Source organism: Lepisosteus platostomus, chromosome 1, assembly GCF_059453375.1.
Source record: "Lepisosteus platostomus isolate fLepPlt1 chromosome 1, fLepPlt1.hap1, whole genome shotgun sequence".
In the NCBI taxonomy this organism is placed as follows: Eukaryota; Metazoa; Chordata; class Actinopteri; order Semionotiformes; family Lepisosteidae; genus Lepisosteus; species Lepisosteus platostomus.
Window position 1 is genome coordinate 23,912,921 of NC_142611.1, and position 22,861 is coordinate 23,935,781.

Consider the following 22,861-nt stretch of genomic DNA (forward strand, 5'->3'; position numbering starts at 1 on the left):
CAGTTGCTACTGGGCTGCCTTGAAAGGTTTTCAATCCTTACACCTTTCCTCCAAGGTACATTAAGTGTAACTAACTGAATAAGTAAGTAAGTTTAAGTCTTACTCCATCAGCTCGTAAGAACGTCTACTCCATGATTAGCAGAATACAAAAGGTATATATTCAATCACGAAAAGTTACAAATACCAAGAGATACATGCATTCAGTGTACCATTCATTTATACTGTTTTGTTAATGAGCTTTTTGATTACAACTTCTACAGTAGATACTCAAAAGCAAGTATACACTCATATGAATTAAATTGACATCAACTGGGATTGAGGTAACAATTGAATTCTGGAGCTGCAATATAGAATGTTGAATACTCATCAAATTTATGTGGATTCAGATCTCCCGCAGACACAAAGGACCAGTGACAGGCATCCTCTGGCTCAGTGCCAGTCAATTCTGGTGCAGCTGGAGGTGGGAGAAGGAGGGAGAGATTCCCGCTGCAGCGCACTGGCAGTGCCTCTCTGAGGACCTGGCTAGTTAGTCTAGGCTGAACTAGCAGAATTTGTGCACATCAAAAGTGACTGCGGGTCCGAGCAAGTTACACTCTTTAGACGGGAAGAAGACCGGTTCATTCCCGATGTAGCGCTAGTCCCGAATACTGAGATTCAGCTGTCGACAGTTCCGATCGTAGTTCACTCGTTTATCAAGCGAGCACTCACGGGGTGTTACCTTCGGTTCACAAGGCTTGCTGCTGGGCTAACCTTGGGCGGATACTTTGGTTATGCACAGGCGACCTCCAGTCTTGACTCTTAGAAGGTAAAGTCTTGTCACTCAGACACACTGGCCGTCAGATGATTGTCCGAGATGAGTCTGAGAATGTCCTGGAAGGGTATCTTCTGGGTCCTGTCCTGCCTCTTTTATCTGGAGGAACTATGGTCGTTCATTGGTTGAAAGTTTCATGGGCATTCGAGACCCACGTGGGGTTACACCACTCTACCAGTTCCTGATTGGCTGATCAAGGTGGAGGATGAGTAACAATGCTCTCTGACCTTAGGGTTGTAAACAACTTGGGATGAGACTATCCCTGGGAATCTCCCAGACAGAAAGGTGCCAGAGATGACCATTCATTAAGGTGGCTGGAGAATCTCAGCCCTGGGACCTGTTCCTTATCAGAAAACTGTATCAGACAGAAAAATACCTTAAATCTGAACCACATGGAATGGCCTCTCTGTGTCCAGCACCACAGAGATCAGGGAGAGAGAGACTGGCAAAGGGGACAGCAAACTTAATTCCTGTATTATTAATAAGCATTGCCGCTACACTTTAGTGCATTGGTCAACAAAAAAATAGTATTTAAAGAGGAGTGGGACAATGGTGGTTTATTTTGCACTCAAAAATAGAGAGCATGTAAGCTTTCAGGTTATTTTCTTTTCAGAGTGTATGAAATGTGTGAAAAATGCCACAGGTGAATTAAAGAAAACTAGTTATGCTGGTTATACTGACCACCAGAGAGTAAGCCAGCAGCTATAACACTCTTTCTTTTTTTCAGAGTTAAATAAAGACTAACTATTCATTTTCTTTGTTTTAATTGTTTTAATTTGAAGCAGAAAAAAATGCAGGGTAAAAGCCAACAAAAAATTAATTAAGGGAGCAGCCAAAAAATGATGAAACAGATAACTCAATAACTTTACTCAATTTGAAATTACTTTGCTTGAGTAATAATTAATTTAGTAACAGACCTCACTGTTTTTATTTGTTAAATACAGAAACAGAAGTTTTTATTTGTTAAATACTTTTTTGCCACTCTTCAAGTTTAAACTGTGTAAATTTGCAAACGTATACTCATGCTCAAGAATATGATTATCAGGAAAAATCTATCGCAACTCTTGCAGATTAAAATGTGCTATTTTCAAAGACTACATACTGAAAATATAATTGCCAAAACAAAACCTTGATAATATGTTTCGAAACATATGTCAGAACAGAGGTATGCCAAAAAAACTCATTTTGATAATGCATTTTTATTTCATTTGGTTTTGAGACTGCCAGACACATGTAACTAGCGAATTATAGACTATCCACATTTTCAAGCCAGACACGTAGACTGCTTGAGGTGTTTTACTAAGATTCATGTTTCCCACAATTGTGCACATGCCATGTGGGTTGCCTAGCTAACAATATTTAGCAACAATAGCTAAAAATCAGCACTGCCCAGCCAAACAGAAGCATGAAAGTGAATGTACAGTACAAAAGAGTGTTCAGGGATTGGTTTCCTTCTAGTTTCTCCTATATTTAGTTAAATGTGGGTTTTGTAAACTCAACCTATGGCTCTTAGGATTGCTGTCACTCTTCCAGTTACAGCAACAGGAGCTCAGAGGAATTTATTAAAACATACTTGAGGTCAACCATGGCACAAGAGCACTGGTGACCTTTCCATCATGAGCATCAGTCATGCAGTAAGTCTACTACTATCATATGAAGATGTAACTGATGATCCTGCCTTCCGAACATCTAGGTAAATTTTTTAATAGAACTGTTTTATAAAAATTTCCCATCTGCTCAGCTTTACTGATCATCCCTTGTTATTGCATGCACTAATTTCTTACTTACATAATTCTTTCTATGATCCCTTTCTACAAAGGATTCAATGCAGTAATTTGTAAGCTATGATTTGCTATATGTCACGCCCTCCACATCTAGAGGACGCTCCAGCTCTGTCCTGTTCCTAGTTTCCCTGTGCTTTACTTTGTTCTTCCGGTGTGTCTTGTTGTCTGGGTTGTCTTATATTTCCAGGTCTCCCTTTCCTCCTCGCTCAGCAATGGGATAGGTTGTCGAGAGGCTTGCCTCACCAGGTCACCCCACGTCTGCTACCTGAGGGCTTATGTCTTGCTCCACCCGATACCTTGAACCCAGACCTAACCTTCGTGTTTGCTCTGTTCCTGCAGCTTCGCATAGGGTCCTCCCGTCTCGCCGGTCTCTCTCCACAGCAAGCCTCCGGCTTCCGTGACACTAAACAGAGATTTTGTTATGAATGATCCTATTTGTTATTTATAGACACTGCCTACATCCGGCTTTCTCTCCAAATTGAACAGCTGGGCAAGGGCGAAATGGTTTATGTATGCCACACTGAAGCTAACAGGAATTTTGAAATACTTACAGTACTTAACAGCAGATATGGGAAAAAATGTCCACGCATCAGCAATGTGCGACATACAACACAATGGGGGTGTATAGAATGGAAATAAAGCATTTCAACTCCAAATAAGCTAAGTGATACTGAAAACGTGTCAAATGTTTTTGTGGCTAGCCAAGACAAAATTTGAATTTTTTGGTCTTAAACCATTACATCTGACAAAAATCCAACACTGTGGGTCACTCAGACAACTGCATTCCTACCGTCACATATGGTGGAAGCATTACATTATAGTTGTGCTACAGATGCAGCCATTCAAAATGCACGGTACAAACCCGTACCACACGCAACTACGCGTGAGCCACTGCGCCGTACCGCGGTATGTGATTTGCTGGCCAAAATGACTGACAGGGGCACTCGTGGTGCATTGGTCGGTAATGAAAAGATTTAATCATTTTATCTCTTTACTGTGCACATTTTAATCTGCTTAGTATTGAATATTTATATGGAATTTTACCACTTAAGGGAATGTTAAGTAGCTGTGCATAAAAAGAAGAGGAGCATAATGCATCTGAAGGTCACAAACAATATTAATTAAGAAACATAAACATATTATGTAAACTGTATATTGCTGGTATTGGTATTTTAAAGAAAAAATACACACCAGTATTCCATTTCTCCCTAAACATTTTAAGCATCAAAGTCTTACATGTGGTTATTTCGGAAACGTATTTACGTGCTCCTTCTGACCATGTTACTGTACCTTTATATACAGTACTTTGTGAGAAAAGTGATAGTATTAAGCTTTTCTGCAAATACGCTCGATACCGGAGTAAACAAAAGAATACTATAATATACATAATATAATATGGAATCACGTATCTAAAGAAATTAATAATAATTAATAATGATGTTCATGCTGTCAGCATGTGTATACAGTTTTATGTACAGGCTGCAAAAACTTTCACAAGTAGAGGTCTTTAAAATTAGGTTGGGCAAACGATTTTTTTAATTCTTAAAAACGAGATAATGATGTGTTCCTGCTTAGACATTGCATGACTTTAAAAGTTATAAAAACAGGTTTCAATAGTAAAAAACCACTTTTAATGATTTTTCTTTCTCCTGATCATCTTAGAATCTGTGTATATTGTAAGGTTTTTACTTAATTACATGTTTTGAATACACAAATTTAATAAAAACAACGCACGTTTCAAATAGAAAAAATATTCTGTTGTCTTCCTGATATGTAGAACAGATCAGCAGGTCTTTTTTCCCCAATCAGAGGCTCTGAAAACAGCATGCCGCCCATTGTGATGTGTCAGAGGGGGAGGTAGCACCGGGAAGGAGGAATCGCAAAGCTCAGTATTCCACAATGGCTTTAAAGCACCAATTGCATCTGCGTTCATAACTTAAGTGTTTAAAATTAAACAACGTAAATCATTTTCTTTGACTTCTAAGTCCCTTAATTATCATTAAGCACAGGTTTGTTTTTTGATACCATCGTTAGACAAAGCAGGAAATTATTTTACTTTCTAATGACATGACACGTGGAAAGATGACAGATTACAGATTTTAATCGTCTTTAATTTTGTTATACATTTTAGAAAAGTTTCATCTATGCATACACCACAAAACTATTCTTGATTGTATTTCTGAATGCTATGTATAAAACAAAACTTGCAGTTTACTCAACGATTCTAAGATGATCACGAGGAAGTGTATTGCATGTCTAATGGTCTAACCCCATTTTCCCCGTTTTGATTAAAATCGCAAACGCGTGTTTAATTAAATGCCTTTATTGATTCACAATCGTATAAGTAAATCGTTATCTTTGCATTCTAAGTCCCTTAATTCACTTTAAGCATAGCTTTCTCACTATTAAAGTTGATTTTTCATACCATCGTTTTTGCCTAAAAAAATCACGCCCGAGAAAGTGAAGTAGCATTAACTAGCAAAGGTGTTTCGCAGATGTAGGCATAGTACGTAATTCTGGCTTTATGAACTCTAATAATTAATAACCCTAATTAATCGAATCCCAGGTGTTCCCAGAGTTCATAAAGCCCTAATTACGTACTATGCCTACGACTGCGAAACACCTGATCATCTCCTCTAAAGATTTCAATGCTTTGTGTATATTCTAATCGCAGTGGGGGCAGGGTGTGTGGGGACAGGTTTGGTTGAAATTGCATTGGGGATCTGTGTTCATTACACCTGAAAACATTTTCTCTGAAAGCATTTTCTTCCCAGTTTAGCTGATCTTTTGCTGCCTACACATGCTTACACAGCTCCCTAGGTAAATTATCATACTTGACTGAGAAAGCTTTAGAGAACTTAACATTTTTATTATCAACAAATTGTAAATATGACGTTTACATTGGCGTTATTAATTTTTCTCTTGAGTGTATGGAGGAGTGTCAGCTGTCAATGAGAGCAGACCCCCCCTCTTAGGCTGGGCAAACGGTCTTTTTAATTTTTAAAAAAGAAATAAAAAATTAGATATAATGATGTAAACATTTACTGCAATACATTTACTTTGATGGGTAGCCGTGTCAGCCTGCAACGTTTCGGCTGTGAATCCTTCTTCAGGTGTGAGGGTTTTCAGCTCAAAATGAAACGCTTGGAGTATGTAATGTAGGGCGCTCTGAACGAGTTAAACTTTAATGCAGGAAAAATGTATTTCCCAAAAGCTATACTGATTCTTACGGAAGCCCGTTTCCGCCAGAGAGTTAAAAAAAAACATGCTATGGTATTCTCTCCGATGCAGTGCAGTTAAAAAAATATCTCTGATGCTGTTCCTAAATTAATATCGTTTATGACCATCAGATGCTTTATGCTACTTTTCTTTTTTCCAATGGATTGAACAGGGAGAGGTATTTCATGATGTTCTTTTCACTGATGAAACAACAGTGGCTCTGGAACAGTTTTCAACCATGTCGTTTTATAAAAAGGGGAGGTATGTGAACAAGCAAAACCCAAAACATCCACTGAAGGTTCACATCTGCGGGGTATATCTAGAAGAGGTCCGGGACCACTTCTTATTTTCGGAGGAATAATAGATCGTGAATTCTTTTAGGAAGTTGTGGTCAAACAGAATGCCACCCCATACATCAGGGAGCATTTTGGATCAAGGCACCGTTACTTTCAGGACAACGATCCAAAACACACAGAAGCAAAGGCAATGCTTAAAGCAGAGGGAGTGAACTGGGTGAAAACTCCAGCTGAATCCCCAGATTTAAATCCAATAGAGATGGTATGACATTCCCTGAAAGACTATATTCGGAAACCCGAATAGACCCCCTGTGTGTTGCTCTCACTCTCACTCTCTCAATTCAATTCAAGGTACTTTATTAGCATGACCGATGGGTACAATCAGCTTAACTTAGACATTGCATGATTTTAAAAGCTATAAAAGCAGCTTTTGATAGTTAATAACCACTTTAATGCACTAAAAATTGGTGATTTTTCTTCCGTGTCATCAGATCTTTCTTGGAAAAATGTATTTTATGTGTTGCAAAAAACTGACTTGCTTTAACAAAATATATTTACAACTCCTTTTGCCTGGCAATCTACCTGAGTGCCCAACTTTCTGAGAAGCCCTCCATGAAACCATGTTCATTGATATTATTACTGACAATAAATATTAGCAACACTATATTGCCATTACAAACATGTATGCCATACGGCGTATGCGTTACTGAAGCTAAAAGTTTAGCCTTTTTCACTAATGTAACCACTAAATAAAGACATAAATATAGAAATCCCTACGTTACAAACTTTATATGTCTGGTATTGGTATTTTAAAGAAAAAATACACGCCACTTTCTCCCTAAACATTTTAAGCATCAAAGTCTTACATGTGGTTAGTTCTGAAATGTTTTTACGTGCTCCTTCTGACCATATTAAGTTTAAGTGCCTGCGGACACTTTTCCTGTCCATGGGGGTTAGGGTGTCTTTCATTAGAAGGTTAGCCTATTCTACTCTGAGAATGTAGAGGGTGTGGAAAGTGCCCACGGTCATTTAATTAGTATTAAAATTCGCACCCTTGCAAAGATATGGACATACAGATGCAGCCATTCAAAGTGCGCGGCACAGACACGTACCGCGGGTAATTGGCTACGTCCTCACGCATCACCGCGGTACGTGATTGGTTGACCAACAGGGGCACTCGTGGTAAGTTGGTCGATCATAGAAAGATTTAAATGTCTTTACTGTGCCCGTTTTAGTATTGAATATTTATATGGAATTTTACTACTGAAGGGAAATCTTAGTAGCTGAGCATAAAAAGAATAGGAGCATAACGCCTGTGAAGGCCATAAATGATATTAGTTTTGGAACATAAACATACAGTATTACAGTATATGGCTGGTCTCGGTACTTTACAGAAAAAATACACACCAGTATTCCGTTTCTCCCTAAACATTTTAAGCATCGAAGTCTTTAACTAACATGTGAAATAACGTGTATAAAAAGTGGTAGTTTTAAGCCTTTCTGCTAATATAATATGGAATTGCGTATCTAAAGAAATTAATAACGATATAATTATATTCATATGCTGTACAGTAGTACCCGCTGTACAATGTCTGTTGATTCTGTATGTGTAGGGCTGTTTCACCTCTCCTCATGCGACCTTGCGGGTGGTACTGTGGTCTACGTTCACGACTTGTAAACCAGAGATTGTGTGTTCAAGTCCAACCAGTACCACAACTTTTCTTTTAACAAACTTTTCTTTGAAAAAATAGAATAGCAATATTATGGACAATTAATTGACAATAAATATAGAAAAGCACATATTAAATTTGGGAAATAGTTTTAATATGTAAATAGTTCCCTGGTTCTGCACCCCTGGGTGTTTCTCTCTCTCTCTCTCTCGCCCTCCCCCCCCCTCTCTCAATTCAATTCAATTCAAGGTGCTTCATTAGCAGGGCTCGTCGTGTGTCTCTCTCTGGTCGGGGCGCGGGAGAGCTCGCTGGCAGGTGGTGACGGAGAAGAAAATAAAGGCAGCTTTTAACTCTGCAAGTCAAACAACAATACTCCATTTCTCCCTTAACATTTTAAGCACCAAAGTCTTACATGTGGTTTTCATCACTCTCTGTGGGAGTGCTGGCTGTGACGAATTAAACCGGTTTCACAGGTATTTTCAAAATAGAAGGGGTCGAGTCTTCAGCGGGAGGGGAGAACAAGCTGCCCAGCGGTGTGGAATGCTACAGAACCCTAAACAGACAATACACATTAGCCGAATATTTGACCAAGATATCCAGACACAGCTGTATGAGCTCCACCAGTAAAACTCAAAGTATTAAGCTGGTCCACACTATTTGCAACCGTCATTTTAAATGAAAAGACTTTATTTTTTCATCGACAAAAAGTAACACCCACCACAGCATTTCGTTGATCTAACTAACAAGGATGGGACATTAGCTAGCCAATATGATAAAGGAATAAGTTACTTTTTTGTTTATTTCTTTAGCACATTTATTTGAACATTTCCATCGATTGTACAAGCACTGAAAAACTGTTCAATCCCTAGTTCATTGGGCATTTTCTTTTACTATAACAGATATAAAAACTCCCTTGCTTTTAACAGAGCGTTTCCTAATTTCTAAACGAAAATTATTTAAACTGTGACACTTTTATCATTCAACGAGAGCTCAAAATATCACAAGGATCCTCAAGAGATCAACAAAGACAACAGAAAAAGATATGTGTATAAGATACTGTCCATGGGAATCCAAGCTTTTTTATCTATGCTAAGAAGTAGTCTTTAAAATTTCTTCATTACACAGTGAAGTCGAAATTCCGGAATGTGCCTATATTAGTACGCTGGGCAAACGTTCCGAGGTCAAATTCTTCCAGCATGGGGGTACCTTTAAAGTGGAGACGATGGCACAGAAATGTTTTGGCATGCATAAAAAGCAGCAATTCTGTCAGTGAGCCCTAAATGAATTAATAGCAAACATGGTTTACATAAAATACATTTTTCCAAGAAAGTTTAGCCTTTGTCACTAATGAAACCACTAAATAAAGACATAAATATAGAAATCTTAAGATTTTCTTTTTCAATGTTGGTAGCAGGATGAACTGTCAGGTTGAGCTAAGTGTATATTTTGTCGCAGAGTTCCTGCAAGATGTTAACAGTGAAAAAAGGTATTTAGAAATTAGTTATTTAAAGAAGAAAACGTTCAGAATAATTGCAAATCTAGCAGGATAGAGAAAACACAGAAAATAGGCAGTTAGAATGATCAGATTAGTATGAAAAGCCATTTAGCAAAGAGAGAATGAGAAGAGTGACAAACTAGTATACTTTAGATCTTTTTTTTCTGAACCAGGGATAATCTGATAATGTTTCTCTATAACAATAATAAAAAACTTTATTTTATATATCACCTTTAAAAGTGGCATCTCAAAGCAATACAGTAGATGTAAAAACAGTTAAAAGGACCACAGATTACAAAGTTAATACCCAGACAAACCCAAAACGCATTTTTAATAAAATGCTTTTATTCATTCTTAACAGACTCACATTCCCGAATGTCCCCCGCCCCAGTCAACAATCCTAGGAAGAACACGAAACAGCCTGTTAATAAAATGGTTGCAATTTTGTTCGGTCAGTTCTTCCTCCCAGAATTTGTAGATCGCATTGATCAGTTCTTGCTTTGTGCTGGGTTTAGCTCGGTGACATTGGAACACAGCGACTCAGACACCCGTTGAATGGAAAGGGACACTTTAATGTTCTGTACGGCTGGCACAGCATCCCACCGAGCCTACGCGCCAGCAGAGAGAGAGAGACAGACAGGTTTTCATTGTCAAAAAGTAATTGTTTTTTTACATTCCTCTTTTTTAACAGGAATGTTTTGTTTCTGGACAGACTGTTAGACTAGAGGAAAAGAGCGCCTCCTTCTTCGGAGCATTTCGTTGATCCGATCACAAATTATTTTCCAGTCGCACGAAGTAAGTGTTGAGAATCTCCGATTCACCATGCTACTAATGGTTTCTCGGAGATTGCAAGGCAAGGCACTTTTGCCTCTGGACCCATCGAAATTTACAGATGTGGTCCACCCCCAGTAAATTTAAAAAGATTTCAGAACACGAGGGCATCGTAGAGGTTGGCTCTCGCTTTCCCATCTATACCGATGCACTGCAAGTACAACCCCCCCTCCTTCTCTTGAGTGATGGGCAACAGTTGGATATCTGGGAGAATTGTTCGTCCCACTGGCGTCTGTGAATTCCACTCTGTAAATGGTGCTTCCTGTGGGGAGATAGACGGCGGGGACAGCATCAGCCAATTCCTGCGCGATGGTGAGCAGAGAGGCTGGGATGGAGTGTCCTGAGCGGTGTGTGCTCTGTGGGGGGCAGAGCTTCCCCCAGGCATTGCAACCTGCGCGCTGGGGAGAGGCACTTATCGGGAGACAGGTGCTCTACCGTTTGACTGCCGGAACATACTGTCTCCTTCTTCTGCATCTTCAGAAGTGTCTATAACCTCCCAATCCTCCCCAGTAATGTGTCGTACTGCTCCCGCCGCTGCCATAAAGTCTCCATACAGGTGCTGCTTCTACAGGTTGGCACCCTGGCCAGTGGACAATAAAGTCACACAGTAGTATTCATCAGTTGCGGAACAGACGTCAAAATAAACTTTTCTTTTTATCCGTCTTACCGCTTTTTTTTTTACTGTCCTTGTGGTAGATTTCGAAGATCGTTTCGCCCGTGTGGTGTTTTCCTGAAGAACAGGCTGCGAAGAAATATTTATAATTGACTGTATAATTCAAAACAGCAATAATACCTTGTAATATGCGCTATAATCGCGTATTTCAGATGAAGCCTGCTGCCTTTGCTTACCCTTCGCTCTTTGCAAGCTGGGGCGGCAGAAGCACCTCGTCTCTTCCCGTAAAAGGTCTTGGTCTCCATACTGTACTATGGTTGCTGTAGTGCAGGCTCAGTTTTTTTTTGTGATGGGAACTCACCCAATCCCTTGGTGTATTTATGCTGTATTCTCATGTACGGCTAGAATGTGTTCATTGTCTTCCAATGAAAGACAGGTTCCTTTTGCCGAAGTCGGGAGACATTAGAAGCTTGCCACACCCGGACTGTTAAACCAATGCATTAGCACGTCAAAGCCCATTGAGGAGCCGGGCGCAATAAGTTTTGTTCCTTGATTTTCTGATCTACAAGGCCATTTGGCTGCAGTGAATGTGAATTCTGTCTGGCATTGCCAGATTGTGAAAAAATAAAAGTATTTAAATTAAGATGGGGGTTAAGGGAGTCGTATCTATGACACTCTCCCTTATAAAATTAATGTGAAACAAAACAAAAAATAAAAATAAGATACAATCTACAGACACTCACAACATTCACAACATACCTGACTGAGAAACACAGTTTAATATCTATATCAACGAATAAGCAGGAATGTTGGAACAGTCTGCGGCTCCTGGTCTCACACTACACGACACAGAAATCAAGTTCCTGTTCTATGCAGATGACCTGGTCCTGCTGTCGCCCACAGAACAGGGGCTGCAGCAGAACCTGGCACTGCTTGAGCAGCACTGTCAGACCTGGACGCTGACAGTCAATCTGGACAAGACCACAGTTATGGTTTTCCAGAAAAAAGCCAGACCTCAGGGAAACAGATACAAATTCACACTTAACAACAACACATTAACACCTAACAACGGGTGCAGGGCCGAATTAGGCCAGTACCCACTATTGTTAAACATACAGAAAAGAATATTGGGTTTAATATTAGCCATACAGAACATTAAAGTGCCCCTTTCCATTCAACGGGTGTCTGAGTCGCTGTTTCCTATCTTCTGACAGTCGCTGTTGTGAATGTCTGTAGAGTGTATCTTATTTTTAGTACTATATTTTTATATTATATTCCCTATTAATCAAACTCTAAGAGTATGTATCGGCTTGTCCCCCCCTCCCGCCCCTCTCTGTGGACATTAGAGCCTCCTGTCCTGGATGGTGGAGCCCATACAGCTGTGTCTGGTGAGAATCCAGAGTGTCAGCTTCAACCACACGGCTGGGCAGCTTGTTCCCCCCTCCCGCCCCACTCTGTGTACTGTAGAGCCTCCTGTACTGGCTGGACAGGGGAGGGGCGGGAACTGTGTGTGTGTCTCTCTCTCTGCTGGCGTTTGTAATCGTTTTTATTTTTATATACATTTTAGCAAAGTAATGTACCATAAAAGTATTGTGAGACATATTTGGGTTAACATGTTCAGTGTTCAGTGTGTGGTAATTTGTTTGGTGCAAGTGAAGTTTTATTTAATCTCTGACCCAGGGAAAAGTGTGGTGTGGACGGCTGAGGAGAGAATGCAGGCTTGCGCTGTGTCAGTTATTCTTTTTGTCTTCTTCTGGCTTGGTCGGATAGTTTTTGTTTTTGTTTTATTAATAAAGTTTGATAATCGGCCATTTAAAGCTCTGTTGTCCTTCACATGAATGCCTGAAACATTGTACCGGACCCAGGATTTTACAGTATTTTTTCTTTAAAATACCAATAACAGCAATATACAGTTTACATAATATGTTGATGTTCCAAAATTAATATCGTTTATGACCTTTATGACCTTCGTTATGCTCTTCGTTAATGTCTAAGCCGGAACACATCATTATATCTCATTTTGTATTTCTTTTTAAAAAAAAATAAAAATCGTTTGCCTTGCCTAACAGTATAGTTGTTATTGTTTTTATCCTGTAAAGCGCTTTGAGGAGCCACCTTTAAAGGTGCCATATACAATAAAGTTCATTATTATTACTATTGTTAATTTGCTGGACAGAGAGGTGAACATTATTACGCAGAAGACAAAGATAGCGATTTACGTTGCATTGTGCATTGTGCTGCTGTAATACAGTTTTAAATAATTAAAAGTCTAAACAGTATCAGCTTTATTTATGGGTTGTAATTTAAAAAAAGTCAAAAACCACACTCAAAATGCAATTTAGAGCTTTCTGGCAAGAGGAGACACCCAAATTAATAATGTAACATGCCACTGTTTGTGCATGAATAAAGTTATACTGCTATTTCCTTAGATACGTTCCATAAGAATCAGCGCTTTTATATAGCACGTTTAAAGGTGGCTTCTCACAACGCTTTACATGATAAAAACAACAATAACAACAACAACAATATTGTATTTCATTGCACTTTGACAGATCGTCCTTAAATCAATTGTTGATTTAGTTTGACACTAACCCTAACACTAACCCTATTTTATTTTTTCAAAGAAATGTTTGTTAAAAAAAAAGTAATGGCTCCAGCTGAATTCGAACACCCAACGTGTGATGTGTGAGTCAGGAAGCTAACCCACAGCGCCACTGGCAAGGTCGCGTGATGAGTGTTGAAAAAGCCCTACAGAAACATTATCAACAGACAATGTACAGCGTGTAATATTCTTGTGTTGCGGTACATGAATATAATTATATCGTTATTAATTTCTTTAGATACGCGATTCCATATTATATTCCCTTTTAATCAAATTCTAAAAGTATGCTTGTTGACTCTGGTATCACGTTAGTTAAAGACTTCGATGCTTAAAATGTTTAGGGAGAAATGTGTGTACTGGTGTGTATTTTTTCTTTAAAGTACCGAGACCAGCCATATACTGTATGTTTATGTTCCAAAATTAATATCGTTTATGGCCTTCACACGCGTTATAGTATGCTCCTATTCTTTTTATGCTCAGCTACTAAGATTTCCCTTCAGTGGTAAAATTCCATATAAATATTCAATACTTAAACGGGCGCAGTAAAGACATTAAATATACATATACATACTGTATACAGTACAGTTTGCATACAGTAATATGTTTATGTTCCTAAATTAATATCGTTTATGACCTTTATGACCTTCGTTATGCTCCTCTGCGTTTTATGCTTTGCTACTAAAATTTCCCTTTAGTAGTAAAATTCCATATAAATATTCAATACTAAGCGGATTAAAATGTGCACAGAAAAGAGATTAAATGATTACATCTTTTCACTACCGACCAATGCACCACGAGTGCCCCTGTCAGTCATTTTGGCTAGCCAATCACATTTTGTACGTGTTCGTGCATTTTGAATGGCTGCATCTGTATGTCTGTTTAAGGGCAGCTATTGCGTGACATTAAAGGGTGTGTCTGCTCGCCTGCTCACGGTGATGTCACCGTCTTTCTCTCTGAATTTCTAGCAGGGACCTGTACCGTGTGGATCCCTTTAGATCTCCCTTCAGATTTAGAAGGTTATTAATAATATCTTCAGTGTCGCATTAACATTGGAATGTTAGAGAATAGTGATTACAAACATTAAAATCATACTTGCTTTATACTGTCCAACTGAACAATCTTGCTTTTATAAAATATACCGCCTTGTTTAATGTGTACAATGCTACAGCAATAATAATAATTAAAATAATTAAAAGTCTAAACAGTATCAACTTGAATTCTTATCTCTATTAAATAACTATCAAGTGGTATTAAATAAATACAGCTTTTTAGTCTAGATTACACTTTTCTAAAATGTATAAAAAAACGATTACAATCGAATCTTTCCACGTTTGATCCCAAAAGGAAGTACAATACGCTCCTGCTTTGTTTCACAATGGTATGAAAAATAAATCTAGATGGTGAGAAAGCTATGCTGAAAGTTAATAGCTTAACATTGGAATGTTCTTCCAAGTGTAAAAAGAGGCGATACGCAATGTGTCTCCTTCATGCATTTTCAGTTTACAGACCGCAGAAGAAATGTTTTTATGAATAATGTCTTCCGTATCACATTAAAATTGGAACGCTTTTTACAGGTGTAAATCCACCTATTTTCTAACCGGTTCATCCAAGTAATAGTTTCACAAGTCCCCCTCCCCCAGCCTGTCTGACTTTTTAACCCTTCTGTGCCTGAATTGTTTTTCGTGCACAAAAAGTGGTCATTAGCTATCGAAACCTGTTTTTATCGCTTTTAAAGTCATGCAATTTCTAAGCTAAGCAGGAACACATCATTACATCTAATTTTTTATTTTTTTTTAATTAAAAAATTCGATTGCCCAGCCAAAGGAGCGTTTATAATATTGTGGCATTATTATATAGGACGGACACAGGACTTCCGCCAGAAATTCTATATTCTATATTGATATGTGTGTTGCATGTTCAGTGTGCATCACATGACTTGCCTTGGTGGCGTGACAGTTTAAGTCACTGATTTATAACCCTGAGGTCGGGTGTTCAAAGCCAGCTGATTTAATAAATTTCATAAAAACAACATGCATTTCGAATAGAAAAAATCATATTCTCTTGTCTTCCTGGTATGTAGAACAGATCAACAGGTCTTTTTTCCCCAATCAGAGGCTCTGAAAACAGCGTGCTGCCCACTGCGCTGTCAGAGGGGGAGGCCGCACCGAGAGAGGGAGGGAGCTCGGAGCTCAGTAATGCACAATGGCTGTAAAGCACCAATTGCGTTCACAATTTAGTGTTTAAAATTAAACAACGTAAATCATTTTCTTTGAGTTCTGAGTCCCTTAATTATCATTAAGCACAGGTTTGTTTTTTGATACCATCGTTAGACAAAGCAGGAACTTATTGTACATTCTAATGACATGACATGTGGAAAGATTACAGATAACAGATTTTAATCGTCTTTAATTTTGTTATACATTTTAGAAAAGTTTCATCTATGCATACACCACAAAACTATTTTCGATTGTATTTCTGAATGCTATGTATAAAAAAAACTTGCAGCTTACTCAACGATTCTAAGATGATCACGAGGAAGTGTATTGCATGTCTAATGGTCTAACCCCATTTTCCCCATTTTGATTAAAATCGCAAACGCGTTTAATTAAATGCCTTTATTGATTCACAATCTGACAGCGCAATGTAAATCATTATCTTTGCATTCTAAGTCCCTTAATTCACTTTAAGCATAGCTTTCTCACTATTTAGATTTATTTTTCATACCATCATTAAACAAAAGCAGGAGTGTATACTACTTCCTCATGGGATCAAACGTGGAAAGATTGGAGTAATCGTTTTTATTTTTAAAATTAATATTAGAAAAGTGTCATTTATACAAAAACGTTGCATTTAATACCACTCAATAGTTATATTAATAGAGATAAGCTCTCTATGAAAGCTCAGATCAAGGATCACACAGCAATATCTCACATACTGGGACTGATCTGTGATCTGTGATGTGGTTGAGTGTGAATTGTAGACACAGACTCAGACAGTGGAGTGAAATTCGGCATAGCCAACACACCAGGTGGGGGGGTTAGGGAGAGAGAGAGATGCTAAAAATGCGCCGTGCCATGTGAATACACAATATTAATGTACAGATGCAGCCATTCAAAACAAGCAGGCGATACCGCATTATTTTGCGGTGCGCTTGACGCAGCCTACCGTGAGTTACCGTATATTCTCGCATAGTACCTCATAATACCACGTGGTACCGCAAGTAAAATAATAGTATCCGGAATTTCCGCAAGGTGGAGCTAATAAACCTCAACCTCACATGTTTGAGCTATCGCCATCAAAGTCTTTAACGACGATATTACTAATAGTATTAATAATGAATGACCTTAGACAAGCTGTGAACTCAAAGTATTGCCCTAGTCCACATTCTTTTTTTCATTGACCGTCTATGTAAAAGTAACACCACAGCATTTCGCAATCACGCATTTGTTTCCAATCATGCAAAGTACAGTAATTTTTGAGAATCTCCGATTCACCATGCCTTTCACATGCTCATAAAAGAGATTGATTTAGGAACATAAACATATTACTGTATGCAAACTGTAGTGTATACTTTTAGAATTTGATTAAAAGGGAATATAATATGGAATCGCGTATCTAAAAATATAATTATATTCATGTACCGCAACACAAGAATAGTACACACTGTACAATGTCTGTTGATACTGTTTCTGTAGGGCTTTTTCAACACTCATCATGCGACCTTGTCAGTGGTGCTGTGGTCTAGGTTCCCGACTTATACATCACACGTTGGGTGTTCAAATGACTTTTTTTTTACAAACATTTCTTTGAAAAAATAAAATAAGGTTAATGTTAGGGTTACTGTCAAACTTTAAATCAACAATTGATTTAAGGACGATCTGTCAAAGTGCAATGCCCGGACTGTTACACCAACGCATTAGCATGTTAAAGCGATTCCATTGAGGAGCTGGGCACGATAATTGATAAAAGCTCTTTGGCTGCAGCGAATGTGAATTCTGTCTGGCATTGCCAGATTGTGAAAAAATAAAAGTATTTAAATCAGGATGGGGGGTAAGGGAGTCGTCTCTATGACACTCTCCCAAAACAAAAACTATAAGATACAATCTACAGACATTCACAACATAGACATATCTTAAAACATTTACATATATTGTTAAATTAATGGAGTTTTTAATGAAAGTTCTGGAGGAATGAAGGCAGCCGCGCTCATTAGACACAGCTGCTGCAATTCTCACTAATCCTGATGTAAGCAACCGGTCTCCATATATATTTAACGTCACCCTCTCCTCTTCCTCATTCGTTTTCTGCATGGTTCATTTTCGCCTAGCTCGAATCCGTGCTCCCTTCTCATGGATCTACAAATCCGCCGCTCCGATAAAGACCTTTTCTGCAGCGCAGGAGACTCTCCTACCCCTCTCGTCCAGTCCTCCCCCCACTGCTCCCCCCACCTCCGTCTCATCGCCTCCTTCAGCCGCCGTGCCACATCAGCACCACTAATCTCCCAGCCAGTCCTCACAAGATCCAACTCCTCGCCAAAGACTGCGTTCTGCCGTCGTAGTCCCTCTCTCATTACAAACCCAGCCTTCCCGTTCCTCCATGACAAAGTCTCCAAATAACCCCCGCTTCTCTCGAGGATGTCCCTGCTGCCTCGCTTCATGCACATCGGCTCCCCCTTCTCCTGGATCATCTCTCGCAATTTCCAACCGGACCGTAGCAAGCCTCCAGAGGATACTTCGAAAACTTGGCGTCCATTTTAAAAGAAACGCTTCCAGAAAAGCTCTGTTTTCCCTGTACTTAACCGCAGTCTACACAAGGAAACATCAGCTCTACAGCTTCTCCCGGCGCCCCCTGATGACATCACTCATCACTCAAATCTTCTGACCCTCACTCTGCTTCAGTCCTTCGAATTTCCGACTTCTGCTTGGCTTTCAGCATTTTCCGCGACATCACGTGCCCCGCCTTTCCCGAACGTCGTCAGGAACTTGACGATTACATGCACAGCATCCCCGATCTATCTGTCCTTTTCGAGGGCTCCCTGTTCTACGATTAACATAAGCAGTTCTCGGCCGAGGCCACTGCCCGCCTACTCCAACCGAACCAGCGCACCTACTGGTGAGCCCTCGACATTGAGCTTTACTATCGCACTTTCACCGGCGTCCGAGCTCTTTCCTGCGACTTCTGTTCCTCTTGGACACATTAATCAATTATTTGCCCAGATACCGTCCGCAAGCTACACCCTGACTCCATCCCTTCTCCCCCACAGCATCTATTCTCCCGCCAGGTCTTCTTCAAACCTTCCCGGTCCAAAGACGTTCGCAGTCGCCCCATCGTGATGATCAGAGGCCAACAAATTTACAACATCTTCAATTCCTCGACATGTACCTCTCCCCTTCGTCGCTTCCTTCACATTTGCAGCTTCTGCGGCAAAACTCATGCTCGCTCTGCCTGCCCCCGCCGGCCCTTCCATGCTCGCTCCACCTTCAGCATTCCTAAAAAGACTACTGGCTTTTCTGTCTACCCCAATCGACATCCCCGCTCTTGCTTCCACCCTGCTCTGTCACCCTGACCCCTCTTCCACCCACATCTTACTCGACAGCCTTTCCTTCGGATTCTCACCAGGCCCGTGCACACTTCCTTCTTCCTCCGTCTTTTGCAAAAAATTGCAATCTGCCACCGCTGATCCCCAGTCCATTGATTCCTTGCTAGCATCCGAAGTCGAGAATGGTTTCATGATCGGCCCATTTGACTCTCCCCCATTCCCTGCATACCACATCAATCCCATTGGTATAGCGGTCCGTCCGGGTGCCTGGCTCGCTAAGGCCGACATCTCCAGTGCCGTTAAATTATGCCTCCTGACCCAGACTTCTGGCACCTCTTCGGAGTTCATTGGTGGAACAAGTTCTTCGCAGTCCCCCTTACCTTCGGACGTAGGAGTAGCCGAAGCTCTCTGCTGGATCCCCTTGAATAACTATAAGCTTCCTTTTCTCGTCCACCTTCTCGACGATTTCCTTACCATAGACTTTCCTCACACCCCACCTGCAAGAGCCTCCTCCACACTTATTTCCGTTTTTAGGAAACTTTGGCAGCTTCTCTTGGCCAACTGGAATGGCATATCTCTCTTCTATGATGACCTCCTCTCTGACACCGAGGATATCCAGCTTTTCACAGACGCAGCCCCCTCAATCGGTTACGGAGGCTATTACAAAGGCCAATGGTTTGCGGCCCCTTGGCCTCCTGAATTCTCTCCAATCCCTCTCGCCAACCAGTCATCGGCTTTGTTAGGAATATTTCCAATTGTCGTTGCTGCTTCTCTTTGGGGCCCAAAATTGGAAACAAAAATCCGTCCTCATCCATTCAGCCATCTATGCAGTAGTTCATAAAATCAACAAAGGAAGGTCTTCACCCCAATCTATCATGAAATTCCTCTGCCGCCTTAAATGGATTTCTCTCACACATCAATTCATCCTCGTAGCTGCTCACATTCCAGGCCACCTTAATGAGATAGCTGACTCTCTCTCTCGCTTTCAGAAATTCAGGAACTTGGCACCAGATGCAAGACCGAACCCGTGCACAGTACCTCCCTATTCAGAACTCACGTTCCTCTGAATCATCCTTTCCATCACTATCTCCAGCTGGCCCAGCAAACTATCTTCTTAGGGATTGCCCCTCGAACTCTCAATTCTTACTGCACTGCCTTACTTCTTGTTAGCCTTCTTCATCTTCCTAAGGTGCTCTGAAATTACCGCTGCTTCCACATCCTTCGATCCTTCTTCTCAACCCTGCTTATCTGACATCTCCATCTTATCTTCCGAGACACTGACCTTCTATCTCAAGAAAAGAAAAACCGACCAACTCAGATCCGCCACTCTCATCTATTATTTTAAACTCTGTTCCTACATAAGCCCTTCCGAGCCTCTATCCCATTACGCACATCTTCCCACCTCTGCCGGAGCTTTGCTACTGACCCTCTACTCGTAAACGAGAAGGGCCGTATCGTGATACCCTCCTGAACAATTCTCCAGGCACTCCTTTAGATCAGGGGCCGCATCCTCCGCCGCTCGCCAAGGCATACCCGAGTATCTCATCAAGCAACTCGGCCGTTGATCCTCCGAGGCTTACCATGCATACATTAAAACTAACCCCTGTATCCTCAAGCAGGCACTTTCTCTCCTCGGCTGAATTGGTCCAATAATCTTTTGTTTTTGTTTTTCTGCACTGGTGACTGGGGTCCCACTTGGTTCTTTTGGGGGTCCTATCCTCCCCGTCCAACGGCCGGAAGGTTGGCCCTCAGCCAAGCGGGTTACGCAGAATCTCCACATCCCAATAAACTATTCTAATTTCTCCCAAGCTTTCGGCTGCTGTCATTCCCCGTGAAATGGAGTTTTTAATGAAAGTTCGGGAGGAATGAAGGCAGCCGGGCTCATTCGACACAGCTGCTGCAATTTTCATTAATCCTGACGTAAGCAACTGGTCTCCATATATATCAAACGTCACCCTCTCCTCTCCCTCGTTAGTTTTCTGCATCCCTCCTCCACCCCCTCTCCACCTTTGCAGCCACCCAATTGGTCGCATGGGGATCCTATCCTCCCCGTCCAACGGCCGGGAGGTTGGCCCTCAGCCAAGCGGGTTACGCCAAATCTCCACATCCCAATAAACGATTCTAATTTCTCCCAAGCTTTCGGCTGCTGTCATTCCTCGTGAATTACTTTAAATATATACTTTAAGTTACTGAAACAGCCAGTTAATAATATCGTTGCAATTTTGTTCTCGTTTGGAGCTGGGGATATTCTGACAACAATTGATTCAAAGACAATCTGTCAAAGTGCAATGCACTCTGCTCTCGGCCGCTGGCAAGGGTGCCAACCTGTAGAAGCAGCACCTGTATGGAGACTTTTCGGCAGCAGCGGGAGCAGTACGACGCATTACACGGGAGGATTGGGAGGTTAGAGACACTGCTGAAGATGCAGAAGCCAGAGACAGTGTGTACCGGCAGTCAAAAGCTTGAGCAGCTGTCTCCCGATGAGTGCCTCCCTCCACCGCACAGGTTGCAATGACTGGCGGATGCTCTGCCCCCCACAGAGCACACACCGCCTCAGGACACTCCATCCCAGCTTCTCTGCTCACCACCACCCAGGACCTGGCTGACGCTGTCCCCTCCGTCTATCTCCCCTCAGGAAGCACCGTTTACACAGCGGAATTCACAGACGCCAGTGGAACGAACAATTCTCCCAGATATCCAACTGTTGCCCATCACTCAAGAGAAGGAGGGGGGGTTGTACTTGCAGTGCATCAGTATAGATGGGAAAGCCAGAGCCGACCACTACGCCGCCCTCGTGTTTCAAAATCTTGTGACTTTTGAAATTTACTGGGGGTGGACGACATTGGTAAATTTCGATGGGTCCAGAGGCAAAAGTGCCTTGCCTTGCAATCTCCCGGAAACCATTAGTTGCATGGTGAATCGGAGATTCTCAACACTTACTTTGTGCGACTGGAAAAGAATTCGTGATCGGATCAACGAAATGCTTCGAAGTAGGAGGCGCTCTTTTCCTCTAGTTTAACAGACTGTCCAGAAATAAAACATTCCCGTTAAACAAGAGGAATGTAAAAAAAATGTACAAAAGTAAAAAACAATTAATTTTTGACAATGAAAAACTGTGTGTGTGTCTCTCTCTGCTGGCATGCGGGCACGGTGGGGTGCTTATCATTATCAGTACATAACACGGAAGATTAATAAACATAAACATAATCTCATGGTTAAATAGTCAAGTCTAGCCATGTGTGAGTCTAGTCTCACAGAGCTTCAACAACAGATGACAACTTGTGAGTTCGATTAAGAATGAATAAAAGCATTTCATTAATAATGCGTTTGCGTTTGTCTGGGTGGTGACAAAGTAAAAAACACTTACTTTTTGACAATGAAGAACTGTGTGTGTCTCTCTCTCTCTGCTGGCGTTTGTAATCGTTTTTATTTTTAAATACATTTTAGCAAAGTAATGTACCATAAAAGTATTGTGAGACATATTTGGGTTAACATGTTCAGTGTTCAGTGTGTGGTAATTTGGTGAGAGTGAAGTTTTATTTAATCTCTGACCCAGGGAAAAGTGTGGTGTGGTGTGGACAACTGAGGAGAGAATGCAGGCTCGCGCTGTGTCCATTATTCTTGATTCTTTTTTTTAACAAGTATTTGTTACTTTTATAAAAAGTTATAAAGTTTAGTTATGGTTTTATTTACTTATAGGAATGTTACTTAGAAACGTGGACACAAAGTGTTTCAGTGGTTTCATGTTGGTTAATGATCTTACATCTAATACTTGTTTGTTCTAGTATTTGTTACTTGTTATAAAGTTTAGTTATGGTTTTATTTACTTATAGGAATGTTACTTAGAAATGTGGACGTTTCTTTTTCCACGGTGGTTCTAATGTTTGACATATTTGGGTTAACATGTTTAGTGTTTAGTGTGTGGTAATTTGTTTTTTGCGAGTGAAGTTTTATTTAATCTCTGACGCAGGGAAAAGTGTGGTGTGGACAGTTGAGGAGAG

The 22,861-nt window shown here is 40.6% G+C and overlaps 1 protein-coding gene and 1 pseudogene across 2 annotated transcripts in view; both read left to right on the top strand.

Annotated features, from left to right (window-relative positions):
- The window catches only part of gabrg1 (gamma-aminobutyric acid type A receptor subunit gamma1), a 113,261-nt gene that overhangs the window by 63,541 nt on the left and 26,859 nt on the right, over positions 1-22,861 (top strand). The gene's annotated exons all lie outside the window — the stretch shown is intronic.
- Positions 20,726-21,880, top strand: LOC148677864 (uncharacterized; annotated as a pseudogene).